The sequence below is a fragment of the Pteropus alecto genome, unplaced genomic scaffold, assembly GCF_000325575.1.
Source record: "Pteropus alecto unplaced genomic scaffold, ASM32557v1 scaffold25, whole genome shotgun sequence".
Taxonomy (NCBI): domain Eukaryota; kingdom Metazoa; phylum Chordata; class Mammalia; order Chiroptera; family Pteropodidae; genus Pteropus; species Pteropus alecto.
The window spans coordinates 20,412,276-20,433,304 of NW_006441955.1; positions in this window are offsets into that span (position 1 = coordinate 20,412,276).

Here is a 21,029-nt window from a genome sequence, read left to right on the forward strand (position 1 = left end):
AGGAGAAGTCTAATATAATTATTATCTTTGCTCTTCTGTAGACAAGATGTTTTATATCTCTGGCTTTCAGAAATTTTATATTTATCTCTCATTTTCTATATTCTGAAAATTACATCCCTAGATGTAAGTTTTTGTTTATGTGGTTGTTGTTTGTTTTTGCATTTATCCTGCTTGATGTTCTCTGAGCTTAATGTATTTGTGGATGGTGTCTGACATTAATTTGTGGAATTCTCAGTTATTTCAAATATTTTTTCTGTTCCTTTTATTCTCATCCTTCTGGAATTTCCATTATGCATATGCTTTTATCTTGTATAGTTGTCCCACAGTTACTGGATATTCTATTCTGTTTTTATCAGTCTTTTTTTCTGTTTTCTTTTCAGATATCCTCAAACCCAGATTTTTTTTCCTTAGCCACAGCAAGTGACTAATAGACCCATCAATAGCATTCTTTATTTCTGTGAGTGTTATTGATCTTTGAATTTCTTTTTTTTTCTTAAAATTTTTATCTCTTTTTACATTGCTTATTTATTCTTGCATGCTAAACACTTTACCTATTAGAGCCCTTAGCATATTAATCAGAATTGTTTTGAATTCTTGGTCTGATAATTCTAACATCTCTGCTATATCTGTGTCTAATTCTGGTTCTTCTTATGGCTCTTCAAACTGTTTTTCGTTTGTTTGTTTGTTTTTTGTTTTTTGCCTTTTAGTATATCTTGTAATTTTTTGTTGGTGGTGGACATGATGTGCTGGGTAAAAGAAACTGCCATGAATAGGTCTTTAGTAATGCTGTGGTAAGGGTATGCTGAAGGGAAGTAAGGATTCTATAGTTCTGTGGTTACATTTAACCTTGTACTGAACCTGTACCTGTTGACTATGGACTCCACATATGCTTCTCAGCTCCCAACTTCCCCTCATTTATGTAGGGCACAATGGCTAGAGTGATTCGGGAGTTGGATATTTTCCTCCTTCCACATGGGAGGCAGCAAGTGGCTGGAGGTGGGTATTTCGCTTCCTGCAGGTACGCTCTGGTAAAACTCCAGCAGGTTAGGCTCTGGTTAAATCATTTCACCCGAAGGCAGGCCTCATTAAGAACAACAGACTGCTCCGGTGTATTTACAAATGATTCCCTCTGCTAAAAGCGCAAAGGGATTTTCCTCTGATAGTCACGGTAATAATTTATTAGAGATCCAAGAAGTAAAACTCACAGAAATGTAGGGTTTGCCTCAAAGACTGCGTCCCCTCTGGAGTTTTTATCTCTCAGGCTTGTCCACACTGAACCTCCATAAATTCATCAATTACAATTCAGGATTTTCTATGCTGGCACCAGCTCTCATGGAGATTTCTGCTCCTAGATTTTTGTTCTGGTAAGTTGTGATTTTCTGTTTATTTGTTGATGTCTTCAATTTTGAGAGTAGTGGTTTGCTCTGTGACCTTACTTCTCTAATGGATGTAAAAGGAGCTGATGATTTTTTATTTTGTTTGAGAAGCATTGACATCAATTTATCTTTATAGGTTTGATAGATTTCACCAATGAAACTATCTGGTCCTGTGTTTTCCTTTGTTGGGAGGTTTTTGATGACTGATTCAATACCCGTACTCATTATTGGTCTGTTCAGATTTTTCATTTCTTCTTGATTTAATTTTCATAGATTATGTGTTTCTAGGAATATATCATTTCTTCTAAGTTGTCTAATTTGTTGGTATATAGTTTACATAGTTGTCTCATATGATTCTTTGTATTTTTGTAGTGTCTTATTTTAATGTTTCCTCTTTCATTTGTATTTTTATTTATTTGGGTTCTCATTTATTTTTATTGGTTAATCTAGCTGCAGGTTTGTCTATTTTGTTTATCTTTTTAAAGAATCAACTGACTCTTGATTTATCTCTTCTATTATTTTCCTATTCTATATTTCATTTATTTCTGCTCTAATTTGTATTATTTCCTTTCTTCTTGTAACTTTGGGTTTAGTTAGTTCTTCTTTTTCCAGTTCTTCAAAGTGTAAACAACTTGTTTATTTGAAATCTTTTTATTTTTCTGTATGTATGCATTTGTCGCTTTAAACTTCCCTCTTAGGACTATTTTTGCTTCATCCCATAAGTTTTGGCATATTGTGTTCCCATTTTCATTTGTCTCAAGATTTATTTTATTTTATCTTTTTACTTCTTTGATCCATCTGTTGTTCAGGTATCTGATACACTTTTCCCATTAAACAGAGGAGTCAATGTTCTCTCTTCTTGAAAATGAGCCTGCCTTTCGGACAGCCTAAATGAACAGATGTGGTAAAAGTGACACTGCATGATTTCTGAGACTATGTTAATTAAGGACATGCAGATTTTCCTGGTAGCTCTTTGAACACTGTCTCTGTGTTTCTTTGGTCACTATGGAAGAAGCCCAGTTACCATAAAACTGTCTTTCTCCTTGGGAAAATGAGGGAGAAGAAGGGGGAGGAGTAGGGAAGGGGGAAACAGAGAGGAGGGTAGGAGAAGAGGGAGAGAGAGAGGAAGGTAGCAGAGGAGGCCTACCTGTTCTAGTGCTACCTGTCGGAATCTCCCTGGACCAGGTGCCAGACATGAAAGTAAAGAATTTTCAACATCACTCCATGAGAGAACCCAAGCAATAATTGCTGATTCATTCATTTCTCAGTCTTGAGCAAAATAAATGATGCTTTATATTTTTAGCCACTACAGCGATTTGTTACACAGCATAAGATAATTAATTATTTATCTTTTATATAAAGGAACAAGTGCTATAAACAAAATTCAAATGACTGTCAAAAAGATTTTTTTATTTTTTAAAATGTTCAAGGTACTAGTATGTGTCTTCAAATTCTGCTAAGCAATAATTAAATATAATTATCTTTTTTCCTCAACTTCTACCACCATGAAGATTTATTTATTTCAGAAGTCTGACAAGGAAATGACTCTCATCATCTAACACACATACACTGCACATCCCACCCTGCTTTTTTGCTAGGTAAACAAGAAGGTTTTACGTTATTAATATCCATGGGCACAGTCTGGCAAATTCTTTGCAGAGGTAAGGTGTTCGACCATTTTGGCTCAAAATTGAGCAATTGACACAATGATGGCATTAAATCACAACATTATTTGCTGTTGTTCAGCTAACATTCTAAGAAACTCACCACCTTGTCACTAATAGAATTATTATGAGGTAATGAGTATGCAAAACATTTCAAGACAGAGAGAAAGACAAACAAGAGTTTTCTAGTACAGTTTGTGCTTTCATGTTCTTCATTGATGTAACTTGTGAAAATTATCTTTTTGGAATAAAACAGTCTTGTAATTTCAATGAAGCAGGAACACACATGACAATTTATGAAGGCTGTTTTTCCCTCTGGGTGAAGAGGGGCAGACACATGGCTAATGGCCAAGAGTCTTGGTTTCAAGCTCAGGATTTTCCAAGGGGGACCTGGCTCAATGAAAGTTTCTGTTTTGTAATAAAAATGTGCATAGATTTTTAGATGCCAAGATAAGCATTTAAAATTATCCATTATATTGATACTTTCTATAGCAATTTATAAAGCAGTTCAACATATTTATTTCTAGATAGGAGAGTGTGAATTATTGGTACATTTTTTTCTATATCTTTTTGTGTGTGTGTTTATTCTTAAAGCACTTTATAAAGAGGCTGCTTTAATGAATGTTCTATGCTTGATTGGTTATTTTTTTAATCAGAAGGGGCGGAAGGTTAGGGATTTATTAAAGGAATGTTATCTTAGTTTTAAACTATAAAACGTGTTTTTATTGTAGGTAAGCACATTTTTATAAGTGAATTCAAAAGTACAATTCTGTGAAGCATTTGGAAGCAGATATTAATATTCTTAAGTCTCTATTGAGACTTAGTTTGTCACCTGTGGAAAACTAATTCTGAGTAAGTAGCACTCAGATTAGTCGTTCTGGCTTGTACTACATTGTGGTTGTTCAAGCTTCACTAGAACTTTCCCCATCTCTCTTGCACCTGAGTGTTGTGCTTTTCACCTGTGACAACAAACTGAAAATGCACCAGTGGAATTGACATGCCTAGAATGGAAACACTAATGTTGACAATTGAAGGGAAGAACTCAGAAGAGGCTCTAGTTAAAATGACAACTCCAGTGAAGCAAATCACCACTAAAGGGAAGTGACTCTAACATATGTAAGCTATTTTTCATTATTATACACAATTTATAGAAGAGAATAATATTAATAATTTCTTCATAGCATAGGATACATTTTTTTCTTAGCATCCCTTCTAGCAAGTTAGCTAGAGAATCACTGTGAGAGTTCTGAACCTTCAGTTGTTTTCTGTGTACTCAGAAATCCTAGTATCTAGACACATCGATGTCCCCAAAGGAAAAAGAGGTGTATGTGTTAAAAGCAGTAACAGCATTCTATCTAAAATTGTGTCGGGTATTAATGTCTTCTGACCCAGATTCAAAGTAACAGCTAAACACCCACACACACGAAGAAAAACAAACAGAAGGTGTAGAACTTTTTATCGGTATTTAACTCAATTATTCCCTCTTTCATTCCACTTTCTTGAAATAAAGTGGAGTTTTCTGTATCTTGCCCTCCTATTTTGCATTTCTCTATTCATTTGTTAAGGCCTTGAATTTATTAAGGAAATATTATCTTAGTTTTAAACAATAAAACTTTTTATTGTAGGTGAGCACATCTTTGTAAGTGAATTCAAAAGTACAATTCTGTGAAGCATTTGGAAGCAGATATTAATATTCTTAAGTCTCTATTGAGACTTAGTTTGTCACCTGTGAAAAACTAATTCTAAACTAATTTGGTATACTGTCAAACTAATTGAATCATGATCAAAAATTAAATGAATTTAGGAGACATTATTATCTGGGGGCAAAAAAAGGTCCAAGTTTTCTTTGGAATGCAGCATCCATATTTAGTAGTAGCAAAAGCTCTAAAAACATATTTGTATGCCAGAGAAAATGAAATGTCATTAGTCTTTACTTCATTTATCTTCTCTTTCATTCCTGAATATGTATATGTATATATACACACATATATATGTATATGTATACGTGTATATATATTTATTTATTTCTTTTCTTTTTTTCTTTCTCTTTCTTTCTTTCTTTCTTTCTTTCTTTCTTTCTTTCTTTCTTTCTTTCTTTCTTTCTTTCTTTCTTTCTTTCTTTCTTTCTTTCTTTCTTTCTTTCTGTTGATAGTTGTGTCTGGCTCAAGAGTAGGTGTTAAGGATAGTTTTGTTTCCTTTATATGTTGTAAAAACTCACTTGAAGCCTGGGAAAGAGGATTTCATACTTCTCTACTAAAGTGAAGGCAGTCATCAGTATTCACTTATAGCAATATTACACACCAAAAAAAGAGAGAGATGATGGTATATACCATTTGAACAGAAGTTTTGGAAATACAACCCAATTCTTCAGTTTTAACTTGTATTTCATTAAGCGACTTTAATTTTCTAAAGCTGAGAGGATGCACCATAAACAATGGTCTACATGTACCTGTTTTATTTTGTCAACTTTATGGTGACTGCAAACTTCTCTGAAAATATTTTGGTAGAACATTTCTTGTATTTTCAACAGATTCTTAAGCTGTTTTCTAAAAATTGATAGTTTTATTCTTTGGTCATAACTAATACAGTAAAGAAAGTTATTATCAAAAGTATAGTTGCACTCAAAAGATTTTGACTTTTCTCAATAAAGAAATAATGTATAGTACTTGACACTGCACCTATAATTTTTCACCTCAGTGATTTTAATATAATGAATAATAGATATGCAATTTTGACTTTCAACTCTAGTAAGAGACAGATTTTACTCTGCCACTTTAAATTTGGACTCATGTCTTTTAGCTCATTCAAGAGAGTCCCCATATAATAGTATGTCAGTCATCAAAATGTCAGTCATCAAAATTTGTTTGTGATTGCTTTTATTTTTTTCCATTTGAAGTGTTTAGTTTCTTGTTGTATATAGTTCCAAAGAGATTCTGTATACAGATTGAGAGATAGTTCAATTCATTACAAAAATAGTATTTTTCTTTAACTCTATCAAATGATTATTATCTCTATAAGCAATATTTTGGTGTGTGGTTCCCATAACAGGAAAAACATTATCTGTGATCTTGTTAGCAGTGAAAATTCTCAGACTTTATTCAGAATTACTGATTCAGAAACTCTGGGTGTGGGACCCAGACATCTAAGTGTGAATAAACTCTTCAGATGATGCTGATGTGTGATCAAGTCTGGAGTCACTGGCTATACAAATAAAGTAATTAAGATTGGAAACAATATATAAAAGGCCAGGTAGACTTGATGGTGCAATATGTAGGACAATAATAGGAGGTACATAGGAAATAAAGTCACTGTTACATGTACCATGTTAACTAACTTTAGATAATTTGTTGACATAATAATAGCTTATGAGTTTATAGTACATTGACGTTATCATTATTGCTTTCAGATTTCTCACCATATTGGTTTCTCATAATAACCTCTGGTTGAGAGAGCAGAAACAAAATATTGATCCCATAAGTAAGAAAACTCAAAATTGTGTCAAAGGTCACCCAATTGGAGATAGCATTAGAACTCATCTTCTATTTCTGAGGCTTTTTGTAACACATCTTGTTAAAATGAGACCTTTATGAAAAAAGACTGATTAAAATATGAATTTGAATCATTCTACATCATTCTACACTTGAATCATTTGAATCAGGATTTGAATCATTCTACATCAATAATATTTGAATCATTCTACATCAATAATACATTTGAATGATTCTACATCAATAATATTTCCAACTTTGGTTATTACTCTTAATATTAAGTTATATATTACAGTGTATTAGAGGAAAGGTCATCACTTGTTAGAACCTTTATAATCTACATGATATGATTTAGTTAGAAAAATTTAACCTCTTATATATACTACATTTAAAATTTATTGTATTATTGAGGCATTTTTATATTATACAATTTATAATTAAATGCAAATATTTCAAGAAAATCGTAGTTCTAGGTTTCTTCCTTCTTTAGACTAAACCTCTAGTCAATTCATCTCCATTTTATTCACATATGAGGAATTTTTTGAGTACCTACTTTATGGCCTGTCCTAGGCATTAGGGAAATAAATACAATATTAGGAAATAAATATTTTCTAATAAATAGTAGGAAAACAAATACTCCAAGAGCTTCCTTTATCTAGAAACAAAAGAAAACTCAGAAAAGGCTAAGCCAATATCACATGACCTGATGTATAGCAATAGCCTCCTCAACTTTCTCCATGCATACACCATTTTCCGTACTACAATAGACAACAAACCTTATCAGACATAAATATCATATTTTTTTCTCTGCCCAAAACTCTCTAGAATATTCTCATTACATTTAAAGAGTAAAATCCTAAGCATTTTCCATAAGATACAAGGGTCCATCTTATCTGACTCCTATGTTCCCCTGTGACTTAATGTGATTTAACTATCTCCTTATTGTTTCTTCAATATGCTAAGTATATGCCTAACCTAGGCCCTTTGAACCAGTTGGTTATTTGGTCTGAAACACTTTTGCCCTAAAGATCTGCATGGCTGATTATTTTACTTCATTCTGATCTCCATTCAAACATTATCCTCTTCTCTGACTGACAATTCTATGTAAAATAGTCCCCCACACTCCCAATCTAGTTACTTTCAAATACCTCATCTTGCCACATTTATTGTTCAAAGTGTTATCACCTGATATCCCTGACATTACATTGTACATTACATATAAATTTTATGCTGCTTATTGAACATTTAATAATAAAGTATGTGCCAATTATTATATATTAATTATATTTTTTATAATTAGCCTCTTCCACTAGTACTTGCATTCCATGAAAGTAGAGGTTTTTGTTATTTCGTTCACCAATATCTTTGACACTAAAAACTAAAAGTTAGAAACATGCAACAAATTATGCATTAAAAACAATCAGGTCATTTTATAATGGACATCTTTTATTTTAATGATAAAAATTAGCATACAGCACAGTTATGCCCTAAATAACATTACTACCAGGCATATATGAGATAAATAGATTTGAAGGAGAAAATAAAGACATACAAAGATAGCAGGAGAGTTCCGCTGTCTATTGTAAGATGCATGCTGATCTAGTAATCAGACAAAATAAAACATATGGAAGATAAAATATAGAGCTAACAGACGTCAAAAGAACCAGATAACATAATAAGAGACATCGTCATCTCACCCATTTATATTTATTGATTACCTGGTAGGAAAAATAAAACTTTATGAGAACTTACAAATGTTCACATTTTCCCAACTTGTATAAATGAATGACGAATTCTATTGAACTATGTGTCAAGAAAGATAGAGAACTTTCTTAATTTTTACTCAAAATTTATGATGGAACATGTATATGTTTGTAATTTTTCCTGTAGAACAAGTTCATTGAAGTAAGATTCTTTTCTTATTCATTATTAAATCTCCACAACATATAACAAAATATTTTTAGGTAAGAGGTTCTTAATACAAAAATGAAAGAATAACATGAATCCATACTTTTATTTCCAAATAACTTAGAGCTCTTTTTCTCTTTGCTATGAGGTTAGCTACTGGCTATCCTTTCTAAGTGGTAAGATATTTTTCACTCCAATTTAGTGTAAATTCTTACTCTCTGGTGCTGTCAGCCTGTAGGTAATGTTTTCATTAATCATCAATCATTTTCCTCTTCCTAGTTATACAGGTCTTGTGTGTAACCTGCATGATTCTATACAAGAAAAATGTCCGTTATAAGTAAGATACCAATATTCTGGATCTATTGCAGTAGCGAATGACAACATTTATAAAATGGTGGGCAATTAGAAAACCTCCAAACACACTTGGAAGCACAAGGCAGCATGTCATCTTAACTAAGTGTGCATAAGTAAATCTGATAACTTGAAAACAAATAAAAGGGCAATGCTTTCCAATATTCATTATCCATGAATTAGTGTGAAAAATTTGACTGATTTTCACAAAACAAAGTACTATTTTAATGTTTCTCTTTTGAGTGGGGATATAGATAAGTAAATAAAGTTGTGATGTTTTTGGAAATCCTGTCTGTCTAAATGGAAAATATTAAGATCTAGCATCATTATAACATAAAGTGAATAACAAAAAAATCCTGTTACTGCTGGTTTATAAGTACACACATATTTGAAAGGAACTAGAATGTTCTAAATACTCTGAAGGAGAGGGAGACTTTGGTTCAAACAATAAAATAGACTTGTTTCATTTGTAGGGGGAGTTAAATTGATATTCTTTTTTTTTTCCTGTTATTAGTCACACTCATATATACTTTCAGGAATATTCTTTAAGGATTTAAATTTCAAAGTGGTGATATAAAATACATATTTAAAAGTTCAAAGTAGTGATGTAAAATGGTGATAGTATATTAGAACAAAGCACTAATAAGTAATAGTTGTAGTTACATAGCAAACTATATTTCCTGTTGGTGGTTTTAACATGCACATTTGTTGATATGTCTTCAACATACCCACCATTGAAGAAATTTAGATATGGATTCTCTTTCTGATTTCAATTTCCTATTATATAGTACATAAAATTATTTTTCTTCTTTCAACCTTTTGGAATTACATAATAAAACAAAGAAATGCAGTGTGCAGCCATAAGGAAACTGCAAAAGTTACTATATCTTTGAGGAACATTATAATATCTACCTACCTGATATGTGATTTTTACCATCTACCTGATATATAATTTTTACTAAGATTTGTGAATATTATCTTTATTTTTTAAATGATTGTAATTAACAATAATAGTCTCCATTATTAAATGTGTCCTATGTACTTCTCATTGTACTAGGCATTTTACATGTTATTTCACTATTCCTTACTATATCACGATGATATAATTAATAACATTCCTGATTACTAATGATATGTTGCTGCGGTTTTACTGATTTTACTGGGGCTCCAAGGAGTAAGTCAATATACTAAAATGAGATACTTAGAGAAAGTAGAAGCAACAATTGAAAACCTGATATATCTGACTCTTAAACCCCTGCTTTTTTCAGATTGTCAAACTAAAGCCTCTGTAAATATTTGCTATTAGGTGAGTACTTTTGCTATCTTCTCAATGTTTCATTGAGTGATTAGTAATACCTTAAAAACACAAAGAACCATCTTGCTTGTCATTGGAGACAATAAGGGAAGACAGTTAAGCTATTGCTCTATATAGTCACTTTCAAGAGGATGGGAGTGGGTAAGAGCAGAACTCTTAGAGTCTATGAAATTAAATAAATATAGTAATAATGATATAACTATCATAATAGGCTAATGTTTAATATTCACTTCATGGTAGAAATAGCTCTAGGTACAATACTTAAATTATTTTCTATATTCCATGTTTTATCAGAATCACCTGGTGGAGAATAAAGTCATATTTTTCTAATTCACTTAACTTATTCTACTATGTTTTTATTAATTATTTACTTGTATTCCTGGAAACAAGGCTTTGTCACTTTTGTATTTTAATTATGGTATCACACTTTGGGGTAAAGCTGTTGCCAAGGAAGAATAGATAATTAAAAGGTGCCTGTCAAAAACCTGCACCATTGGAGTTTTCACTTATAATATTTAGAATCACTGAGGTCAGTGTGGTAAGAACATTCATTTCTACCATGATGTATGCTTATCCCATGTGTGGATAACTCTCCTGTTGATGGTGTAACTAGTTGTAAATATGAATTAAAAAAATTCTAATTTCATTTGCATACTGTAAAAGTTCATTTAATAGTAATAATTTAATTCTGCTTTTGTATTGTTTTTTGTTTGTTTGTTTGTTTGTTTTAATGAATCGCTTGCTCAGTCTGCTCCTTCCTCAAATAAATGAATACATATCACAAATGAAAAAGAGCCATATGGGTCAAATTTTTACAGCTTCCGACCCTGAAGCACAACAGATTTCCAGACAGTATCACAGACAGCAAAGCCATTTTATGCCATTTATTTCCTCCTGTTTCTCTGTCAACCCCATCTAGATGAAGAAAAACTGATAAGAATAGTATCATTACATGAAAAACCTATTGGATGATGTTTTTATGTTAGTCATGCTTCATATTTTTGGTTTCACTCAGTAAGGAATTATGACAAAATTTAATCAAAAATATTAAAAGGAAATTGTTGCCCTCTTTTCTATGAAATGTAAAACAATTGCTTGTATGTGTTCTGCAATGATTTATTATACACCAAAATGAATGGGCATACCGAAAAGCAGCTATCTGATGGGTTGGAGTGATAAATATTCATAAACATAGTTAATACTAAAACATTTTCTTCTCTACTACTTATTCCACTTTACTTATTTCTACTTGCTGGAATGGTAGACATATTAAAATATTAATTTTCCGCTTTACTGGAATGATTTCAGAGTCAAGTGCCATTAAAATTCTGAATGTAAATATTAAAAAAAAAGGATATAGCTCACTCTAATCCTCTTCAGTGTTTTTTAAAACTGTTTATTTGATTTTTTTAAAAGTTATTTTAAAAATTTTAATTGCTTTGGGAGACTTATGCAGAGGCCAGAAAAGGTGTCATAGTCTTGTGAAATATTATATGTCACTCAGAAAACATTGGATTGATTGTCCCCTATCATAAGCTTGTAAAACAAAGGGCAGCTTTTGGGAATCAGAGGAGACTGTAAGGATCAAGGCCACATTTCACTGTCATAAAGAACACTTCTGTATTCTTCTCTTTTTAAAGCTATTATGCATTTCAATTAGAGAGATAGACTGAAAAATGCCACACAGGGAAACTCTGTGTGTGAAGCAGTTGTGAATCCTTTGCAGGCTCAGAGCACTGACCAAAAGTGGGGTGAAAAGCTCTGATAAAGAGGTTTGTCATTGTTACCTGCCAAAGGGGGTTATAAACTGTGGATTGATTATGAATTTAACATGATGTTGATGTGAGAAAGTCCAAACCTGTAGAGAATTTTTATAAAAATTTATTTGAGCCAAACAGAGGATACACCTGTAAGCAAGATCTCAACATACTGAGATAAATGCTTCTGAGAATAACGGTTTGCAGTTTCTTTTACACTTTTGTGATTAAGGAGGAAATGTAAGGAAGATTACCTGAATGTGGGAGAAAGCAAGACAGGGATGGGATACCTTCTGTGTGCTTTACAAGGAGAAGTCTGGAAAGGTGGTGGTCACATATTAAGAGCAGTCCGAAAGGGGGAAATTCAAAGGTGTGTTAACCCAGATGCACAGAAACAATGGGCAGGGCTTGCTTAAGGCAATATTAAGCCTTTTAGCAAATAAGCTATATGCTTGGGGCACGCCTATCCACCAAACCTGCCCAGTTAGGAATTTATGATCATATCACCCTGTGAGGTTACTTTCCATTGAATCTCTTTTTTCATCCACAGTGATGTGAAGGAAATGTCATGATTTCCATTAATTTTTTTAATGTCTTATAAGTTTTCTTTTCTTCACTGCTAAATCTAGCTCAGTTGGCTTGTTGGTTATAATAGCACATAGAATCTATTACCACCCCCTTCCTATCCCCATTTACACAAAGAGGTAAATTACTATACTGAAAATATTAGAGGTAAATTACTATACTGAAAATATTTTAATAAATGTTATTTTAAAAAAAATCTGCGCCCTTTGCCAAGATTCATTAGGTTACCAGTTCCAAGACCTATGCCCACTGTGGCTATTCTGTTACTGAATCAAAGTTTGTGCATCTAAGGCTTCAAAAGGCCAAAACTCAAAACATCAGAGTTTAGAGTAATGAAAGTTTTATTTATCTAGAAGATGCCAATGGAGAAGATACAAGACCTAATGGTACCTCAAATCCATCTTGCTTGCTGGACTAGGTTTAGAGTTTTTAAGAGTTGGGGAAAACAGGTATGTAGAAATGCTAGTGGGGCAAGTTTTAACTGAAGGATCTTGGAACTTGGCCATTTATGGTAAAAGTGTGTTAACACTGCATCTTCTTGGACAACAGACCCTTGGCTTCTGAAAAGGTTCCATGTTCAAGTTCTAGTTATGTCCTTGTCCTTTGGTTCTGTGAGGATAGGGAGGAAAGACTTTGGATTGGGGTACACATGAGTACAAATTCTCTCCTCTGAACATACTTCGGCTACATGACTTGTGGTTTTGGTCTGTTGTCTCTGAAAAGCAACTCAGCATCTTGTTAAACAGGTTGACCATTTTGAGTTGGCTCTGTGGTTACAATGACACCTTAAGCCTTCAGTATATCAAACCTGGTATACCATAGAATATTTAGATATTGACCACAAAATGCTTGAGAGGTTTCTGCTCTATGTGAAATAGCCATGTTCGGAAATAAGCCTGACTCTGAAGATAATTTTAACACAGGCTGACAGTGAGTTTCCACCCAGTATGGTAACGGCTCTCAGTTCCTTTGTTTTCCATATGGGTATATCAATACAACCCACATTTCCTTGATTACAAATACCTAAAACTTCTTGATCCAGGCATAGTTCTAAGTGCCTTACATACATTAAGTAATTTAATACTTACAACCACCTTATGAGTTATAATCTCAATTTAACAGAAAGATTAAGTAATTATCCCAAGGTCACTTAACTAATAAGAAAGAAATTCAACTCAAGTAGCCTGCCTTCAGCATTCTTGCTTTTAACCACAGTGATATACTGTGTCGCCTTAATTGTGGAATACAGAAGAGATACTCATAATTTGTCTTTCTGATACCATAGACATTTCAAACTTTTCCAATTTTGAATATCATATTACCTAAATTTAAACTATGTTATTTTAGAAGGCCAAAAAACACAGAAGATAAGAAAGATAAATGAAGATTAGTTTGGAAAAGTGACAAAGGAACTTCATTATAAAAATGTAAGAAATTCAATGTTATGTACCTTTCTGGGGATAATGGCAATTTCCTGATCTCAATTTTATTTTTATTTATTTTTCTTTTTTTGGTTATTGCTCTTTATTGTGAATATTAGACATTATTATGATTAATATTAGATGTCTATAGCATCAGATTTATGCAATCCTTTATTTGTTAGTTCTTTTACATGTTATATTAATGTTTAAAACTTCTCTATAATAGGGCACCATATAATATAAAAATTATTATAGTCATTATTTAGAGTAAAAATATGTTTTCCTTTAGAAATAAACTTCAAAGAAATTTAAAAAGTTATTCTAGGAAACATTAAAGTTGTTTACTGCATGTCATAAGATATCAATTTTAGCTGCCAACATTAGCTGCAATATAACTTTGATGTCAGTGATCTAGCTCTAATTAACTCAATATAGTTCATCCTGGTTCTAACTAAATCAATATAGATTCTATTAGCATTGAGATTATAGCTAAGTCTACATTCACATTATAGACATGCTTACCTCAAGGTATATCAAGCTAGTTGTACTTCTTGAGCATTTCATACAGTATTTCTCATCTTTCTTCTTACACAATTTTTCCTCTTCCTGAAATTCTTCTAGTTCACGCATTCATTTAGCAAGTTCTTATACATTCTTTAAAACTTAACCCAAGTATCAATTTACAATGACCTCCTCACCACACTGTCTGAATTATATAACCCTCCTTTATCTCAGTGCACATTACCTATGCCTCAGCCATATCATTTATCAGGCTAATTGTTGATTTAGTCATCTTCATCACTGGAATGCATGCTTTAGGAGGATAGGAATCATATTTTATTTGACTTTATACCCACAGTGCATATCATATAGCACATTTATGTCATAAACAGATTAATGAATATTAAATCGTAGCACAATAATTAGTAAATGTTTCTTTTAAACTTATATGTTATGTAATAACACAAGGTTGTGCTAGATGAAATTCTGAGGTAGCTGCCAAGATTACTGCCTCCTCTCAAACACTCCTTGTGTAATCTGGTAGCCTAGAGTACAGGTAGAACCTATGAATATGATGTTATGGTCATTCTCATGATTATATTACACATACTATATGACTTCATCTTAGCGAGAGAGAGGAAAACGGACTCACTCCAGCTGACCAAAGCAAAAACAATAGCCATTCTGCAAACTGCCTGTGGGAGCTAAGTGAGAAGGAAATGTGTGAGCTGAGAGTAATCATTGGGTAACAGCTATCAAGAATGCAACTGCAAGGAAATAAATTGTGCTAACAACCAGTTAGCACAATTAGAAGCCCCTAAGCCTGAAATAAAAATCATATACTGGGCTGACACCTTGATTTTAGCCTGCTCAGACTCTAGCAGAGGACCCAACTAATTGGATTCCTGACACTTGAAAACTTTGAGATAATAAATATGATTGTTTTAAGCCCCTAAATTTGTGGTAATTTCTACACAGCAGTAGAGAACTAGTGCAAGGATTAACCCATTTTAACAGGTGGAGACAGATAATATATTTTAAATCCTTGTCATTAACTTAACTATTTGATCTACTTCTCATTAAATTTGTGTTCTTCCCACCTATATAGTGCACCAGGTTATTTTCTCGGTTTCTGGATCAGTGTGTACATTTTGTATAAAATGCTGGGAAGAATATAGATATTAGTTACTTTACAAAAATATTTGTTAATGCATCTTTTTTTGTGTATGTATACATTTATTAATTTTTGCCTTTTACTCTAAACACTAAAAATCTCTTAAGTAGACCCTAACATTTTTTGATAAAAGTTATTTCCCACTAATAGTAATTTATTAATATTGTATATAAAAGAATACTACCTAGAGATTGATTGACTAATGTTTTCCTCATTAAATTTAAAGTATAAACTATAGAAATAAAATAAATTAAGTTAAATACAAAATAATACATTTCTAATACAACCAAATGATATTAAAATGAATTACTGAGATTCAAGGCATTTTTCCTTCTGTAAATATTTAAAGCAAAATTAATAAGATTTTTTTAACCTGAAGAAATGTGATTAAATGAACACTCTTAAAGTCCTCATAGCTGTAGGAGTTTTTCTTTTAGTACTTTAAGAGCCCTGAAAACAACCTTCTAATTCTTTCCTAAATTTTAAAAATGTCATTATAAAATTAAATTTTTAGTAGAATCTGTAGTATTTTATATGCTTTATCTATACAATCTTATACAAAGTTTATACAGATAAATAATTTGCTGATCTGAAATTCAGAGAACCTTTAGGCTATAGCATAGTAGAGAATTTATGAATATGTCATTGGAATAATAATGAGTATTGTATTTCAATTGTACAAATCAGTTGAGTGATTTAGGTTAGATATTTCACTTCTCAAGTCTTATGTATGTCTGTGAAATGGGTGTAATTACATAAAAGAGATCTTCAAGCAAATTACCAATTATAGTAATTACTTGACAAATGGTATTAATTTATTATTTTATATATTTTATTGTGTATTTTCATTTTCTAGCCATCTATCTTTTAATTTCCAAATATGTAAGGGAAAAATATAATCTATACTATTTATTTCTCTCTAGCTTATGATTATTAGGTAATATTTGAAGAGAATTCAGAAATATTATGAAATAATATTGTCAGAATGACAATTATTGCATTTTTTTCTTATCTAGAAAATTTAAATATATCTACATGGATGCTGTATACACAGTTTGGTCAATATAATACTTTTTTTTTTGCTTGTTTTGAAAGAAGAATACAAAGCAAATACAATAACTTAGGTTGTATATTTTTGGAATAAAGTAGGAAAACTAAATACAATTAAAATAAAAATAAAATTTCAGTGGCTTTCAAAAATTTTTTAACTTTACTCACCAAAAGAAACACATTACCAAGTATATACTCACATATACATGACAGAAACAAAAGTTTTATGAAATAATGATATCAGCAGACAAAAATGCCCACAAATATTTAACCATTCCTTCTGGAATTCTACTCATAGAAAGGTGAGGTCTGTGTCCCCCTTTCTTGAATTGTGACTGGCTCTGTAACTGTTTTAAACCAGTGGAATATGGTTTTCTGATCCAAGCCTAAAGAGATTAGCAGCTTTTACTCCATGGGCCTTGGAACATTTACTCTTGAAGCTTCAGGCTGACATGTAAGTCCAAGTATCACAAGCCACCAATCTGTAAGGAAATCAGGATGTTGACCAGATGATGCTGTGAGTTGATGGACAGAAGGAAAGCCTTTAGGTGATTCTACTTCCTTAGGAAGCACTAGCTCCTTGTCCTGTTGTGGTTGCTGGAGAGCAGTTTGTGAAAGCTCCTGTTAGGAAACCATGCTCCATTTTTACTCTTTTCCCAAAACTTTTTCTAATAATAGCACGATTAGCACATCATATCTCTCCCTAAGCCTACCTCAGCCTTTTGTAGAAAATATGTGGCTAAGGTTATGAACATGGACTTCAAAGTCAGACATACCAAGTTCTAATTTTATTCCCTTTCCTTGTTTGTTTGCGGATTGACCCAGGATTTCATTTTTATGACACAGATATTTTGTATCTATAAAAGCAAACTAATAATACTAATCACATAAAATCATTTTTTTCAATTAAATGAATAGCATTTACAAAATATCTCTCATATAGCATGCAGAAGATGCATATTAAATGCCAGCTATCATCATCCTTATTATTCCATGTATACTTGAGATCTAGTCCATTTTCCTGGGCAAGGGATTGAAAATATTAAGTATCTGTAATAAGGTAAGCATCATTTTTAGTAATTTAAATAAGCTATGTTATTCAAACATTGTAACAAATCTATAAAGTAAATTTTATTATAAAAATTTTTTATGAGTAAACTGATGTACAGAGAAATCACATACCTATCTAGGTAAATCAGACTCTTTACCCAAAATATATGACTTCAAAATCCCTGCTCTGCCACACCTTGCTGCCCTCTTCCCTCCTCTTCTCCCAATATGCATTTTTAAGAGTAGATGTATTTTGTGGTTTAGAGAACAATTTACATTATCCAGAACCACATATATGGGACTTTTATTACCATTCTTTCCTTCACTTATTTTGTTACTTACGGAAGACTCCAAATTCCTCCAGTGATATTTTTACTACTGGTGAGTTAGTTTATTTTAATGAAGAACTGAGATAATGAAAGCATTCATAGGTAATAAATTCAAGTGAGCTAATATGTATACGGTTGCATTTAAACATTTTCAAAGAGCATCCTGTTCATAATTTCATTATATCCAGCCTTAAAATAGGTGCCCCCAGATGTAATTCAACTTTTAAGAGTGGGTCACAGAAAAACAAGATACAACAAAATAGACTAATTGGATCAATGTAACAGATTTAATGAGATTCAAAGTGAAAGCAAACATGTATTACATGCTGATCTTTACATGGATTAACTTGTATGGGGCTATTAGAGGTGCTCTTCCTAAGGAAGGCCATGCCAAGTAATACATTTTTTTTTTTTTTTCCTACACAGGCAGGTACCTTGAGATACCCTAACAGCAGCCTTCTCAGATATGAGTTATCCAATATATTAGTTTGGATTATTCACAAAACAGGAACTAAGAAGGAATTATTCATGCAAAAGATTTATCGAGGATATACTAAAGAAAAATGGGGAGGTAGCTGGAGGAGCTGGGGAAAATCATGAGTCTGAAAAGATGTATGACTCCTATGAAGGAGAGGGGGAAGGCACGCAGGAAGGAAAGTCATAGAGTTCAGTACAACTCTAAGAATGTTTAGACAAACATAAAAAAAGAAAGTTGTAGTATCAATTCTCATTTTATGAGTCCTGTATCTCCCAGCAATGAGACTGCCTTAGTTTTGTCATTGGCTGGGAATAGCCCTTGAAAAGCATGGTTTTGGTTTAAAAAAGAAAATGGATTTCAGAGCACTGCAGATTATACCAGTAATCCCTTATGCTCCCCACACTAGAGAATCTAATAGGTAGGGTTTCATGGTCGTCACAATGAGGACACCCTACATATTGGAAATCACCCTATTTTCCTTGCTTACTTGTAGTACTTAAGAATTTTTTAAATCGGTCTGATATAGGATTCAATCCTAGTTGCCAATTTACTATTTGTGTGTCTTTGAGCAATTATCTAACCATTGTGTGCCAATTGACAACAATCTGGAGAGAATAGTTTAGCTTCTATCTTTACGTATTTCAAGTGTGTGTAATAAACTTATTCCATAGGGTTGAGATTATCAAAGAGACAATAGGTAGTAAGGACTTACCTCTCATTAGGTAAGCAAATATATAGTTATTGTTATTATTATAATAGACGATCTCATAACCAACTTCAACCATCCTTCTCCATTTATTGTTGCCTCTTGCATGTTGAATACTTGAAAATATTAGGTTTCTCTCTAAAACACCTATCCTGCAGCCACAAATCTAGCTATCAGAAAACGAAGGATATATTTTTTTTATTTCCTGAATATTCTTATGCCATATAATTGAATAATCTACTTAAAGTTAGTGTAAGCTTATTTATTATTTCTTGGGAAAAAAACACTGATTTTATGAAAGTAATTAATGCTTAGAAAAGCATCTAAAAAGATTTCTCTAAAAATTGATTTTGAATTAGATGTGAGCAAGAACAGTGAAAAGATGTGAGAAAAATATGAATAGCCAGAATTCTGAATTTTGAATGCTTCACAATTTCTTTAGCATAATGAACTTTAGCATAATGAACTAAAAATCATGACATTGTGTTCTAATTGTCTTTGTGAGACAGATCTTGAGAAAACTAAAATCAGTAGACCCATGTACCAAAAAAACCCACAACAAACCTATTTTCCCCCAATAATAAATGTAATCTATCATGTTTTTAGTTAAAATAAAGTGTTTAATGCAAGTATATTCTACTTATACTAGTTTCATAATTGCTTTAACTGACTTCCATCAGCAGTAATACATTTATGATCTTCTTGTGTAAGAGGGTTTCTCTTCTATTAACAGTTAATCTGAGAACTACCACTGATGAAACAGGATCAGTAACACTTGCTTGCCTCAGGTGGTTAAGATTAAATGAGATTGCTTAGGTAACAGCAATAAGTTCAGTATCTAGGGCAGAGAATATGTACAATACTTATTAACCTGACCCTTTTTCTAATTCTTTTCTTATTTTTTTTATTTCTTCTATGCCTCTTTACCGCATCATAACTTTCAGCCTTTCCAATCATACTGTTATGGCCAGGACACATTAATTTTAAAAGTTTAGTTTCTATTTTAATTTAGTTTCCTATCAGAATGGTTACAATCAGAAGGAAGTACTGATTGGATTAAATCAGAAATATGGTCTTCCATTTAAATTAAATATCACATAAAATCTCATCTACTCATTCACTTCTTAATGGTGATTCATTAACTTAAAAATCATCTAGGGAATTTTGGGTGTTTCTTGATGAATTTAAGGGAGAGGGATGTATAACACCAATTAGCTTCATTCTTCTTTTCTTTTTAAAGTCATATAAATTTCAAGGGAGAACTTATTCTCAATCGAACTTTCTAGCCTAAAGTATTGCTTTTGAGAAAGTGTTCAAAATTAATAACAAGTTAAATTTATAAAATAAATCTAGATTTTCAGCACATTCTTGTACAATTCATTATCTAGGTTTAAAAAAAGTTCGGGTCCATTAATAATCTTGTGAGATAAGTGGTAGGGGGAGTCTGACCTTTAACAAATTCAGCCTAATCAGTATTAAAGCATTTTGTAAATGTCTTGTTAGAATCAAGACATCCAGGAAAAACTCAAACATACAGATTAAATGAAAAAAAGTTTATTTGCACCATAGTCACATAACTGAAATTTATTTTGTCATTAAATGCTTTGGATGTCATTAAAGATAATATTTCTAAGATTCACAAAAGAGACCTTTGCTGAAACTTGATGGAATTCATTATGCTAAATATCTTAATATTTTATGTGATAAGAGTATAATGTGAATTTTATGAATGACTAAAATGTATATATCTGGCTTACTTGATTGCATTAAAAACATTTCTTATGGTGGTGACTTTAGTTCTTTTGAGGAGAAATTTCTGAACAATGATATTATCCAAGGAAGTGAGAGGCCATCAGTTTTAACTTCCAATGTGTTG